This window comes from Nylanderia fulva, unplaced genomic scaffold (genome assembly GCF_048542155.1).
Source record: "Nylanderia fulva isolate GAGA-0341 unplaced genomic scaffold, ASM4854215v1 Scaffold421, whole genome shotgun sequence".
NCBI classification, from domain to species: Eukaryota; Metazoa; Arthropoda; class Insecta; order Hymenoptera; family Formicidae; genus Nylanderia; species Nylanderia fulva.
Window position 1 is genome coordinate 80,165 of NW_028190501.1, and position 13,061 is coordinate 93,225.

Sequence of the window (13,061 nt, forward strand, 5' to 3'; positions counted from 1 at the left end):
TCGGTTCCCGGTGCTTTGTTGTTTTTGAGAGTCTTTGCTGCTCTTATCGTTTCTGCCACCGTGAAATGAGAGGCGTCCGGTGTCTCAGGTGGCGTGTACGCGTTTACCCGCAATACGCTTTGTTCGGGTGTATCGCTCGCGATTCGGTCGTCGAGGACGTGTACTTTAAGAAGACAGTTGGCTGTTTCCTCTAGAGTCATGGTTGAAGATTCGCCATGCCTGAGTGTGCTGAGCACTCTTTCTACTCGGAGTTTCTCCGCTTGTTGCTTATAAACGAAGCCCCAAGGTTCTAAATTTCCATGAGATGTTACGAATTCCCGCCAACTATCGATCTTTGCCCTTTTTATATTTCTGCCATACAGCCGCAAAGAAGAGCGGTACTCCGACAGTTTTTCCACGTATGAGGGCTGGCCATGTTCCTTCTGCAGGCCACGTCTTAACCTGTATAGCCTTTTCTTAAAGATTGTTAGCTCCCTAGTCCACCACGGGTTGGATTTCCTAAAATGCCTTTTCCTTGGCATTGAGGCCTTGCATGTCTCGCTAAGGACAACTGCGAGCTTTTTCGGCCATTTCCTCTACTTCCTCTGCCGACCTCAACTCGAGCGCCTCCAGCATGGACCCTGAAAGATCAGCGAGAGTCCCGGAAAAACCGTTCCCAGTCGGCCCGACGGGTGTCGAACCTCATGTTCGCGGCACCCCCGGCGTCCCGCCCCTTCGGCACTCTGAGCCTGATGTCGATGGAGTTGTGGTCGCTGGTTGTCCAATTGTCCCGTACCTTCCATTCCCTGATGAACCGGGTCATGGAGGGCGACGCCAAGGTCACATCGATATATGATGAACCTCTTGCCGTCCAAAAGGTGGGTTTCTGGCCAGCATCGTTGACCACCTCTATACCAGATGCCCGGATGAGGTCTTCGACTTTCGCACCTCTTTCGTCCGCCTCCTGGGGACCCCACAGCGGCGATCGGGCATTGGCATCTATCGCAACTATCAATCTCTTCCCCCTCAGCGAAATGAAAACACCATTTCGAGGTGCCTGAGGTGCTTCTCTATTTCTTCGCAGTACTGAAAGTAGCACGAAGCCACATAGAAGGAGAAGCCAGGTGCTTGCACTTCTGCGCAGACGCAGTGAGCTGTGCTGAGCTGCGAGATAAACAGTAGCTGAAATTGAGAGTTGCAGGCTGCCACCGCCGCCCACGGGCGTTGCGAGCGTACGGCGGCCACTCTCATTCCCAATCCTAGCCCAACGAAGGTGTGACCCGTGTCCCGCTTCCTGACACATGGTTCCTGCAATAACAAGATGTCAAGTCGCTTTTCGACGACGAGCTGACGCACCTCTCCCGTGACTTTAGCTGAACGTCTCATGTTCAGCTGCAGGATTCTCACTCCCGTGGTCGCCAGTGAGAAATTTCCAGACGAGGTAGGAGTAAAAGCGGAGCTTGCCGCGTTTTGTTGCGGCCCGGCTCGATCCGATTTATTTTGGGTGTGGGGTTGGGGTTTTGGGGAGTTCGCGGAGCTAATTTCGTCGTCATTTACGGTGGCGCAAGTCGCGGAGCTATTCGCGGGGCTAATCGCGGTACTAATCCTAACTCTGTTTTCGCGATTTTTCTTTGCTTCAGCGCTCGGTCCTAGCCGACCTTCGGACCTCGGCGTGGGCTCTCTCACGGTCGCGTCGCATCTGGCTAGCACAACTCGGACGGCACGAAGGCCGCTACCACTAAGCGCTTCCTGGGCTGCTGCCCCACCCGGCAGGAAGCGTTTTACCAGGCGGGCACTTCTCCTAACCAAAGATTTTACTAATTCCATCTATGTTCCCACGAGTACGGTGGAAAGGGGGTCAAGCGACGCAGAGCCACCACTACGCCACCAAGCCTAAATACAACGGGAGGGCGGCAGATATCCCGGGCGGACCGTTAGTGGCCGCGATCTTATCGTCTACGCGACCATTCATGCCCTCGGCACGGTACCTAACACCTTAACATTAAGACGAGCGCCATTGTTTGGAAACGCCTACCCGATCATCGGCATTCCACCCGAAGCAGACGAACGAACGAGACGAGGTTAAGCGAGACGAAACAACCGGAGCAACGACGAGGATACCGATGATGATGATGTTCCTGAAAAGAAAAGAGCTACTTGTGAGCCATTTGGTCAGTGACGCCGACTCGTAGCAATGCAGTGTGTAAGCCTGTGGGTGGAGGACCTGAAAATAATAAGCTCCCTTCCTTCGCCGCGGCGTGTTGCTTCAGAATCTTGGGGAGTTTTTGGGGTTCCCGGCACTACTCGGGAAACCTTTTACGCTTGTGGACACTCGCTGGCCATGATGTGGCTGGAGGTCCCGCCCATTCCTTTCAACCCCTTGCTTTGTTGTCCCCAGGGCCGCACCCATTTGCATTTTACGTTTTCTGACAGTCTCAACACGCGTCGCGGCAGCCCCCGACAGCGACGCCGAAGCGCACCTCAGGGGCCGAGTCCCCACGCGGCGTGCTGCTTTGCAATCCTACATTGGGTTCAACTGGGTCCTTAAGGCGTGTTGCCTTTAGCCCTTTTTGAAACCCACCGCGTGGCCAGCCCCGTGAGTTACACCGGAGTGCACCCCAGGGGCCGAGTCGCCACGCGGCGTGTTGCTTTTCAATCTTGCGTTGAGTTCATCTGGGTCCTTAAGGCGTGTTGCCTTTAGCCCTTTTTGAAACCCACCGCGTGGCCAGCCTCGTGAGTTGCACCGGAGCGCACCCCAAGTGCCGAGTCGCCACGTACTGCTTTTACGGATGCTTTGCTGACTTCCAACGCGCACTGCCTGACTTCCTACCGTCCTCAAGGTCTGGGCCCATAGCCCGTGGGACCGGGTTTATTTTGCCCTCAGTCTGGGTGACTGCCCCTTCGGACAACTCCCGGCGAACCTCCCCGCGTGCCGCATGCCGCAGAGAGAAACACCGGGTGTTCTTAGATTGTTCCACTGCATGTCCGATCCATCGAGCCGGTTTCCAGCCACAAACGTATGCGGCGTCCCGTTAGAGACACGCTTGCGACCTTCGCCCCGACACTCGACAGACCCGGCATGCGCGCCTGGGAACAATCCGTATTTTCGAGGCTCCCAGAGTTTGTAAGGGGAAGCGGCGAGCTCCGGGCCGAACACTCTAGGGCCAAGTCTTAGGACACCAGTTTTTGGGCTATCGGTTTGTTTACTAATTTTGCGTTTTCATTTCCTAGACTGTTTGTCCAGAGTTTGTACTGGTCAATCTAGTCATTCGCAGTTTCAATTTTATTTTAAACTCTCCTTCGACTCCTCGACATACACGCCTCGGCCCCGTCTCTGCGTGCGAAACAAGCAAGAGGGAGCCACGCTACTACACACTAGGTGTGCGCGCCACATATGAGCCATTCGGTCTTGCGACTCCGACTCGTGGCAATGCTGTGCTAATAAGTAGATAGGGACAGTGGGAATCTCGTTAATCCATTCATGCGCGTCACTAATTAGATGACGAGGCATTTGGCTACCTTAAGAGAGTCATGGTTACGACCGCACCGGGGGGTCTGGGGGGGCGGTTAGCCCCCCCAGTAAGCGCCCCCAGCGGTGCCGGGCGGCTACATCGCGGTTACTCCCCTTCCGCTAGAATCGGGATCCACACCTGGGATTTCCCCCTTACAGCGCACATACACTGCGTATTACGTACGCCAGGACAAGCAGATCCTTCAGACGTAGGGGCGCGGTTTCACCACGCAACACAATTGACTATGAAATAGGTTAGGTTTTGCGTCACATGGACGCGATCCACCATTCCTACTCTCTTTATTGTACCTGTGTGTGACGCCCCAGGTAGCAAGGCACCGATCCACGCAGGCCGAATCATATTTACGTCCAACCGTGCAATGGATGGGCTGGGATCGCCCAGAGGGCTTCCCAAATGCTTAAGGGAATGCGTACACATGAAATTTCTCCACGAGACACACACTGCGCCAGGCGCCCTAGCTTCCACGCCCGTGAGTGTCCGACACCAATTGGTAGGGCACCGGTAGCCTCCCGGTGGGGCTCCCTACCTCCCTCACTACCCGGTGTTAGTCTAAGTCGCATGTATGACAGCTTCAGCATGCCTCGGACCCCGAACTGTGCATTCTCAGCGCCAGATCAGTCGACTCGGCCACGCATTCGCCACCATCAGCAACCCCGACAACGTTAGACGGGTCGCCGTCGCGTACCTCGCTATTAGGCTACGCTGCCGATCGCCGCTACGACAGGGCCGGACGCTTTGCCCAGAACCTGGGATCGCTTTATCCTTCCACTGTCGTTTTATGGGTAAACTGTGATCGGTCGCCCGTTTACCCGCGCTTGCTTGAATTTCTTCACGTTGACATTCAGAGCACTGGGCAGAAATCACATTGCGTCAACACCCGCGAGGGCCATCGCAATGCTTTGTTTTAATTAGACAGTCGGATTCCCCTAGTCCGTGCCAGTTCTGAGCTGAGCGTTGAATGGCGGCCGAAGAGGACGACCACGACGGCTCGCGCCGCCACGGAAGCCTCGCAGCAAGGAAGATCCGCGGGAGGCCAAGGCACGGGACCGAGCTCGGATCCCGGGACCGGCGCGAGAACGCCGACCGTTCACCTCGCCCAGGCCCGGCACGTCAGCCAGACCCGCTTCCCGACCAAGCCCGACACGCCCCGCTCCTCAGAGCCAATCCTTATTCCGAAGTTACGGATCCAATTTGCCGACTTCCCTTACCTACATTATTCTATCGACTAGAGGCTCTTTACCTTGGAGACCTGCTGCGGATATGGGTACGAACCGGCGCGACACCTCCACGTGGCCCTCTCCTGGATTTTCAAGGTCCGAGGGGAAGATCCGGACACCGCCGCAACTGCGGTGCTCTTCGCGTTCCAAACCCTATCTCCCTGCTAGAGGTTTCCAGGGAACTCGAACGCTTATACAGAAAAGAAAACTCTTCCCGGATCTCCCGACGGCGTCTCCAGGTCATTTTGGGTTACCCCGACGAACACTCTTACGAGGGCCCGAATTGTATGCGGTTCCGCTGCCGGGTTCCGGAATAGGAACCGGATTCCCTTTCGCCCGACGGGCGTGTGTCTTTCGTATAATATTTATTATTATTTCTCGACACTCGAGTATATTGTACGCCGTCATTGACATAGGATTTCTCCTAGGGCTTAGGATCGACTGACTCGTGTGCAACGGCTGTTCACACGAAACCCTTCTCCACGTCAGTCCTCCAGGGCCTCGCTGGAGTATTTGCTACTACCACCAAGATCTGCACCGACGGCGGCTCCAGGCAGGCTCGCGCCCAGACCCTTCTGCGCTCACCGTCGCGACTTTCCTACTCGTCAGGGCTTCGTGACGACGCGAGAGAAGACTAACGCCCGCTCCCGGTTGCCGCCCCACTTGCCGCTGACGGCAGAGTATAGGCTCGACGCTTCAGCGCCATCCATTTTCAGGGCTAGTTGCTTCGGCAGGTGAGTTGTTACACACTCCTTAGCGGATTCCGAATCCATGGCCACCGTCCTGCTGTCTTAAGCAACCAACGCCTTTCATGGTGTCCCATGAGCGTCGAGTTGGGCGCCTTAACTCTGCGTTTGGTTCATCCCACAGCGCCAGTTCTGCTTACCAAAAATGGCCCACTTGGCTCTCTGATCCGAAGATGCTCGTGGCTTCATAATTCAAGAAAGCCAGAGATCTCACCCATTTAAAGTTTGAGAATAGGTTGAGGTCGTTTCGGCCCCAAGGCCTCTAATCATTCGCTTTACCAGATGAGACTCGCGCGCGTTCCGTGCGGAACGGCCGAGTGCCAGCTATCCTGAGGGAAACTTCGGAGGGAACCAGCTACTAGATGGTTCGATTAGTCTTTCGCCCTTATACCCAGTTCCGACGATCGATTTGCACGTCAGAATCGCTACGGACCTCCATCAGGGTTTCCCCTGACTTCGTCCTGACCAGGCATAGTTCACCATCTTTCGGGTCCCAACGTGTACGCTCTGGGTGCGCCTCTTCTCGCGATGAGAACGAGACGCCCCGGGAGTGCGAGGCCGCATCGCGACGCGGCCCATCCTCCCTAGGTCGACGGCCAGAGCCGACCTTCACTTTCATTACGCCTTTAGGTCTCGCGACAAGTCCCAATGACTCGCGTACATGTTAGACTCCTTGGTCCGTGTTTCAAGACGGGTCCTAAGAGTACCCAAAGCAGTAGCGTCGCCGACCGGTATCGGTCTCCCGCGAGACCGCGGGAGACGTTCGCAGGCCTGTCGAAGGTGTACCGTACTGTAACCAACAGCGGGCCAGGACCGGGGACGGCGCGAAGTCCGTAACCTCCGAGTACCGTGGCGCGCGCTTGCGACGGTCTCGACGCACCGTGAATAGTGCGGCCTGATACCTTGCGCGTACCGCCGAGCAGCCGGCCGGGCGACCGAGGGTTTGTCGCGTGCCGTTTTACCGGCGACGCGACAGACACCGCACCCGGGCCGTAGACCGACACCCAGCGGGTCGCGACGTTCTACTTGGGGAGAAGTGCACGACGACGAGCGCCGGACATCGGCGCACGGTAGCGTGCCCGCGCGCGAGCCGCAAGGACTCCGCGGGACATCGCCGACCGACGCGAAGCCAGCGCCGCTGACGATGAATCTCCCCGTTCGATCTTTTGGGTTTCTTAGGTTTACCCCTGAACGGTTTCACGTACTCTTGAACTCTCTCTTCAAAGTTCTTTTCAACTTTCCCTCACGGTACTTGTTCGCTATCGGTCTCGTGGTCGTATTTAGCCTTAGATGGAGTTTACCACCCACTTAGAGCTGCACTCTCAAGCAACCCGACTCTAAGGAGAGATCCTCCCGAGGCGCGCACCGGTCGCTACGGGCCTGGCACCCTCTACGGGTAAGTGGCCCCATTCAAGATGGACTTGGACGCGACGCGGCACCTCGGGATAAGCGGATCCTCCCAAACACCACATTTCCCTGCGGCGGAACCGCGGGATTCGGTGCTGGGCTCTTTCCTGTTCGCTCGCCGCTACTAAGGAAATCCTGGTTAGTTTCTTTTCCTCCGCTTAATAATATGCTTAAATTCAGCGGGTAATCTCGCCTGCTCTGAGGTCGTCGCATAGTGAGTTTTCGTAGCCGTTTGCCTCCTCCGCGTCGCTCATCGTCGTCTCTCCTCTATAATATATATTATAAGAGGGAGAGAGAGAGAGCGTCGAACGAGAGAGCAGCAGCGGCAGCACACGAAATACGCGAGAAGGCAAATCGCCGGGGCGCTAACCGCACACACACTCGTTGGTGGTAATGGAGACGATATATCGCGGGGTTCGAGATTCTCGGCTCTCCCTTCTCTTTTATATACGAAATTCGGGCGGAATCGATTCGACGAGTACACGACGCGGCGCGCCGGTCCCCTTTTTTCGCTTTACGAAAATTTCGTGGACTCGGACACGCGGTCGGCTCGCGATTCAAAACCCTTCTCCGTAAAGAGGTAAAGGATTACGAATGCTCTCTCCGCCGGACGACGACGCGCCGTATATTTCTCCGTAATACCGTTATGTGTGCGGGCAAGGGCGCCTCGGCATAAGACGCGCGAGCGCTATCGCACCGAGAGACGCGGCACAGAGTGCGAGAGCAGTCCGGTCAGTCTGTGTGATGTACGGAGAGGAGAGACGGTGAGACAAGCGCTACCTACTTTCGGGAGACAACGACGCACGCGCCGCTCTAGGGAAAGCGGTGCCATTCACCGTCCTGACCCTTTTTTTGGCCGTTTGTTGCTCCCTTCGCGCGCGCTCTTACTCTCATCCCATTTCTCCTCGGCTCTCGCGTACACACACGACTTGGATACACAAACACGCTCCCCCTCTTAATTCGCGCAGCATTCTCTGGGCGCGCGTTCGCCAACGTTTTACACGCTTGTGCGCTTCTCCTCCTCATTATTATTATTATTTCGGTGTGTCATTTCAGACGACGCCAGGATTTGCACCGCGGCCGGTCGGCGCGGCACAGACACCTCGGGCGAACGTCCAACGATCGCTCGTACGCCCATTGTAAGCGTTGCACAGGGCACAGGCGACGCGCGCGCCATTCTCTGGTCGCCCGCGTCGTGGCCGTGCGCGCTTTTCGGGCGCAAGCAGTTTAGGGGTACTAAAACGACCCTCAGCCAGGCGTGGTCCGGGAATTGTATCCGTGGACCGCAATGTGCGTTCGAAATGTCGATGTTCATGTGTCCTGCAGTTCACAAGTTGACGCGCAATTAGCTGCGTTCTTCATCGACCCACGAGCCAAGTGATCCACCGTTCAGGGTAATCGTTCGAAATTTTTGCGTTCGCGAAGAAACGCGCTTCTCGTTCAACCATCGTGGTCTCTTCTCTCGGACGAGAGAGAGAATAATCGTGGTGGCTCTTCGATCAGCCTGTCCGCGCGCGTCCGAGGACGCGCGCGGACCGCCGCCTCCCGCCAGGGAATGGCTACGGCACAAAGATAGAGTTGTGTGTTTCTCGTTCGGAGCGTCTCTCCCGCAACGGGAGAGCCGGGGCGGAAGCTCTTTGAAGAAACCGTCGGACCGACACAGTTGACAGATTGGTCGAAATATCATCGATCCCTTCTCTGTGTTATATATATATATTATAATAATATATGGGGGTCCTCTCGCTCGGCACTCGCGGTCGCACACCGTGTGTTCTCGGCACGCTGACCGCTGCCCCGCGACAACGGGGAGGGCGCGCGTCGACGAACGTCGTGGGTGCTGCACACACGCGTGCGCGGGCATAGGTTACCACCGGTTTCGCGCTCAACGCCGAATCGACGCTCTGTGTGTGTGTGTGGCCGGAGAATGGCACACACACGAGCGTGATCGCGAAGCGTCTCGCTCCGAATCGTCGTCGAACACCGCCGGGCGCGCTGCTCTGCTTGCCGACTACTTTCGGTCAGAGAGGCGCGACGGCGTCCGTCGTTATATCAAAACACAACAACAAATTCCGTCAAATCCGTTATTTTCTTTTTCTCTGAGAGCGCCTTTTCAGCGCGTCCATTCAGTCGCCGACTGCTGCGAGCGCGCGTCTCTCCCAAAAGAGAGGACTCTCGACGCAGAGCAGGACCTCCGGAACGTTAATGATCCTTCCGCAGGTTCACCTACGGAAACCTTGTTACGACTTTTACTTCCTCTAAATGATCAAGTTTGGTCATCTTCCCGGCAACATCGGCAATGCCGAGACATTGCCGCGCACCAGTCCGAAGACCTCACTAAATCATTCAATCGGTAGTAGCGACGGGCGGTGTGTACAAAGGGCAGGGACGTAATCAACGCGAGCTTATGACTCGCGCTTACTGGGAATTCCTCGTTCATGGGGAACAATTGCAAGCCCCAATCCCTAGCACGAAGGAGGTTCAGCGGGTTACCCGGGCCTTTCGGCCAGGGAACACACGCTGATTCCTTCAGTGTAGCGCGCGTGCGGCCCAGAACATCTAAGGGCATCACAGACCTGTTATTGCTCAATCTCGTGCGGCTAGAAGCCGCCTGTCCCTCTAAGAAGATTTGTTTGTACGTTGGTAGTAAAAACCCGCCAGCCGAAGCCGGGGGCCTTCGCGATACCATAAGGTACGCCTATTTAGCAGGCTAGAGTCTCGTTCGTTATCGGAATTAACCAGACAAATCGCTCCACCAACTAAGAACGGCCATGCACCACCACCCACCGAATCAAGAAAGAGCTATCAATCTGTCAATCCTTCCGGTGTCTGGGCCTGGTGAGGTTTCCCGTGTTGAGTCAAATTAAGCCGCAGGCTCCACTCCTGGTGGTGCCCTTCCGTCAATTCCTTTAAGTTTCAGCTTTGCAACCATACTTCCCCCGGAACCCAAAAGCTTTGGTTTCCCGGAAGCTGCCCGCCGAGTCATCGGAGGAACTTCGGCGGATCGCTAGCTGGCATCGTTTATGGTTAGAACTAGGGCGGTATCTGATCGCCTTCGAACCTCTAACTTTCGTTCTTGATTAATGAAAACATTTTTGGCAAATGCTTTCGCTTCTGTCCGTCTTGCGACGATCCAAGAATTTCACCTCTAACGTCGCAATACGAATGCCCCCATCTGTCCCTATTAATCATTACCTCGGGGTTCCGAAAACCAACAAAATAGAACCGAGGTCCTATTCCATTATTCAATGCACGCAGTATTCAGGCGAAGGTAGCCTGCTTTAAGCACTCTAATTTGTTCAAAGTAAACGTACCGGCCCGACTCGACACTCAGTAAAGAGCACCGCGACGGGATATTAGTTGGGCCGCCCCTCGCGAGGCTAAGCCCACCGGTAGGACGTCCCACATCACGCCAGTTAAACACCGCGAGCGGTGAACCGACGGTGTGCGACACAGATTCAACTACGAGCTTTTTAACCGCAACAACTTTAATATACGCTATTGGAGCTGGAATTACCGCGGCTGCTGGCACCAGACTTGCCCTCCAATAAATCCTCGTTAAAGGATTTAAAGTGTACTCATTCCGATTACGGGGCCTCGGATGAGTCCCGTATCGTTATTTTTCGTCACTACCTCCCCGTGCCGGGAGTGGGTAATTTGCGCGCCTGCTGCCTTCCTTGGATGTGGTAGCCGTTTCTCAGGCTCCCTCTCCGGAATCGAACCCTGATTCCCCGTTACCCGTTACAACCATGGTAGGCGCAGAACCTACCATCGACAGTTGATAAGGCAGACATTTGAAAGATGCGTCGCCGGTGCTAGGACCGTGCGATCAGCACAAAGTTATTCAGAGTCACCAAAATAAACGGTGGACGAACGGCGAGCCGCCCGCCACCGATTGGTTTTGATCTAATAAAAGCGTCCCTTCCTATCACTGGTCGGGACTCTGTTTTGCATGTATTAGCTCTAGAATTACCACAGTTATCCAAGTAAATGTGGGTACAATCTAATGAACCTTAACTGATTTAATGAGCCATTCGCGGTTTCACCTTAATTCGGCATGCACTGAGACATGCATGGCTTAATCTTTGAGACAAGCATATGACTACTGGCAGGATCAACCAGGGAGCTTCGTGTTCGGTTACTCGCAAGGGAGTAACTCGCGAGCGAGCCCGAAGACTCGTCGCTAGCTCTTTTTCGCGCGCGCGCGCGTTCGATGCCGAAACACCGACGCGCGCGCGAACACGCTCGTATGTGCCATTTTATTTGCCGCCGGTCTTGCTCAGCCGGTCGGCGACACTCTGCTGTGTTTAACGCTATTATGTAAAGCGTACGAGAGAACGACGGAGGCGAGAGTAAACCCCCGACGCCGCCGCCTCTCCTCTTCTTCCTCCTCCTCTCCGTTCAAAAATCCACAAGATCAAAATACTCGTGTTCTTATTCTCCCAAATGTTATGATGCGCGGTCTCGAGAGACCGCGCGATTCACCCTGACGCTAGATCGACGATGGCGATGCTTAGACGTCGAGGACTGTTCTGTCTGGTTCGTACGCGTTTAACCGCACACGACCAGCAATAAGATTTCGCTACGGCGTACAAAGCGAGCGGGAAGAAGCAACTCTTCCCGCAAACTCGTATCCGTGGAGTAGATGCTCGGTAAGCGCGACGATTCCGCTGCTGCGTACGAAACGAGAGGGAACCGCGCGGCCAACACACTAAAGGCGTGCGCGCCACATAAGAGCCATTCGGTCTTGCGACACCGACTCGTGGCAATGCTGTGCTCGTAATAAATAAGTGTGCGTTAATTTTGCGCGCGTTCGGCGACGAACGAGAAGAGCCGCACCGTAATCCCCGGCGAAGAGGAATACGAGACGACGCGAGAGTCGAACGTACGTTCTCGCGAGACACGCAACCTCCAAGCATGAGAAGACTTGGCGGCGGCGCGTTCTGCGACGATCGTATATTATTTTATATATTCGTGGTTTCCAAAATCAAACATTTTATATAAATGTTCTCTCCGTGTCAGAGTCGCGACTCGACAAAATCCGTTCTCGACCCGTTCGGGCGATTCTTCGTTTGTCAACGTCGAGAGCGCGACACGTACAATATTAATCTCTCCTACCTCTTATAGTACCCAACCGACCGGCCAAGCGGTCGGCGACGGTACGGAGAGCGGTCGAAACACGCCGGAGTGGCGAGAGACTCGAGAAAGTACGTTTACGACTCGTCCGGACTCGCTCGACTCGTTCGACGCGCCGAGCGCGACGTATCTCTTATAGTACCCAACCGGCCGGCCAGGCGGTCGGCGACGCACGGTCCTACGCACGGCCGTATGCGAGCGCGAGCGCCGAAAGGCGCGTTCAATCGAGACATTGTCGCGGAGAGCGAACGATCGAAAAGTCCTATTGTACGATAAAATATTATCACGATAGCCGTATGGCGAATGTCAAACAACGATAATTAGCATTAATTAAGAAGGAAACAAACGAATGCCGGGACAATAGGTATAAGCACCGCCGGGTACCTCCGTGGCCGGGCCGGCACCTTCCGGGTCGGGCGGACCTCCGGGCCGGGGCGAACCCTCCGGAACCACGGCCAGACCGGGCGACCACCTTCCGGGCCGGGCGACACCTCCGGAACCACGGACCGACCGGCGACACCTCCGGGCCGGGCTGGCCCCTCCTGGGCCGGGCGACACCTCCGGAACCCGGCCGACCGGCGACACCTCCGGGCCGGGCGACAACCTCCGGGAACCTACGGACCCGACCGGCGACACCTTCCTGGCACGGGACGGCACTCCGGACGACCCCCGAATGATTCTTCGAAAGTCAAGACGGACCGGCCGGCAGGTACCTCCGGAACACTTTAACGACGATTTACGGCGCCCGCCAACGATGGAGAGCTACGTAAAAACGTTTCGGACGAAAGTTACTACTATTCGGCGCTCGCTCGACATGAGGGCGCTGTCCGATTACTAACTCGAAACGTGTATCTCAAACCCACGTGTCGGAGACATATATTTCGAATTATTACGGCTGATACGCAACACGCAAGCTGCGGTGACCGCGATTACGGTACGGAACACTCGCCCGATGCGAAATCACGCGCGCGGCAACCGAGACGGCTCGTTACGGGCGTGATTATACGTGCGGCACCACATAACGGCCGGCGTCAACTTAGGGACGG

General features: G+C 55.9%; 2 non-coding genes and 1 pseudogene across 2 annotated transcripts; all 3 read right to left on the reverse strand.

Annotated features, from left to right (window-relative positions):
* Positions 1–3,369: 3,369 nt before the first annotated feature.
* LOC146721737 (large subunit ribosomal RNA) lies at positions 3,370–7,089 on the reverse strand (annotated as a pseudogene).
* Positions 7,090–8,124: 1,035 nt separating this feature from the next.
* Positions 8,125–8,279, reverse strand: LOC114944373 (5.8S ribosomal RNA). The gene has a single exon (XR_003822170.1). It is a non-coding gene; the product is annotated as a 5.8S ribosomal RNA (ribosomal RNA).
* An 803-nt stretch (positions 8,280–9,082) lies between these two features.
* On the reverse strand, positions 9,083–11,004 carry LOC146721738 (small subunit ribosomal RNA). Its single transcript, XR_014925531.1, has one exon. It is a non-coding gene; the product is annotated as a small subunit ribosomal RNA (ribosomal RNA).
* Positions 11,005–13,061: the final 2,057 nt, after the last annotated feature.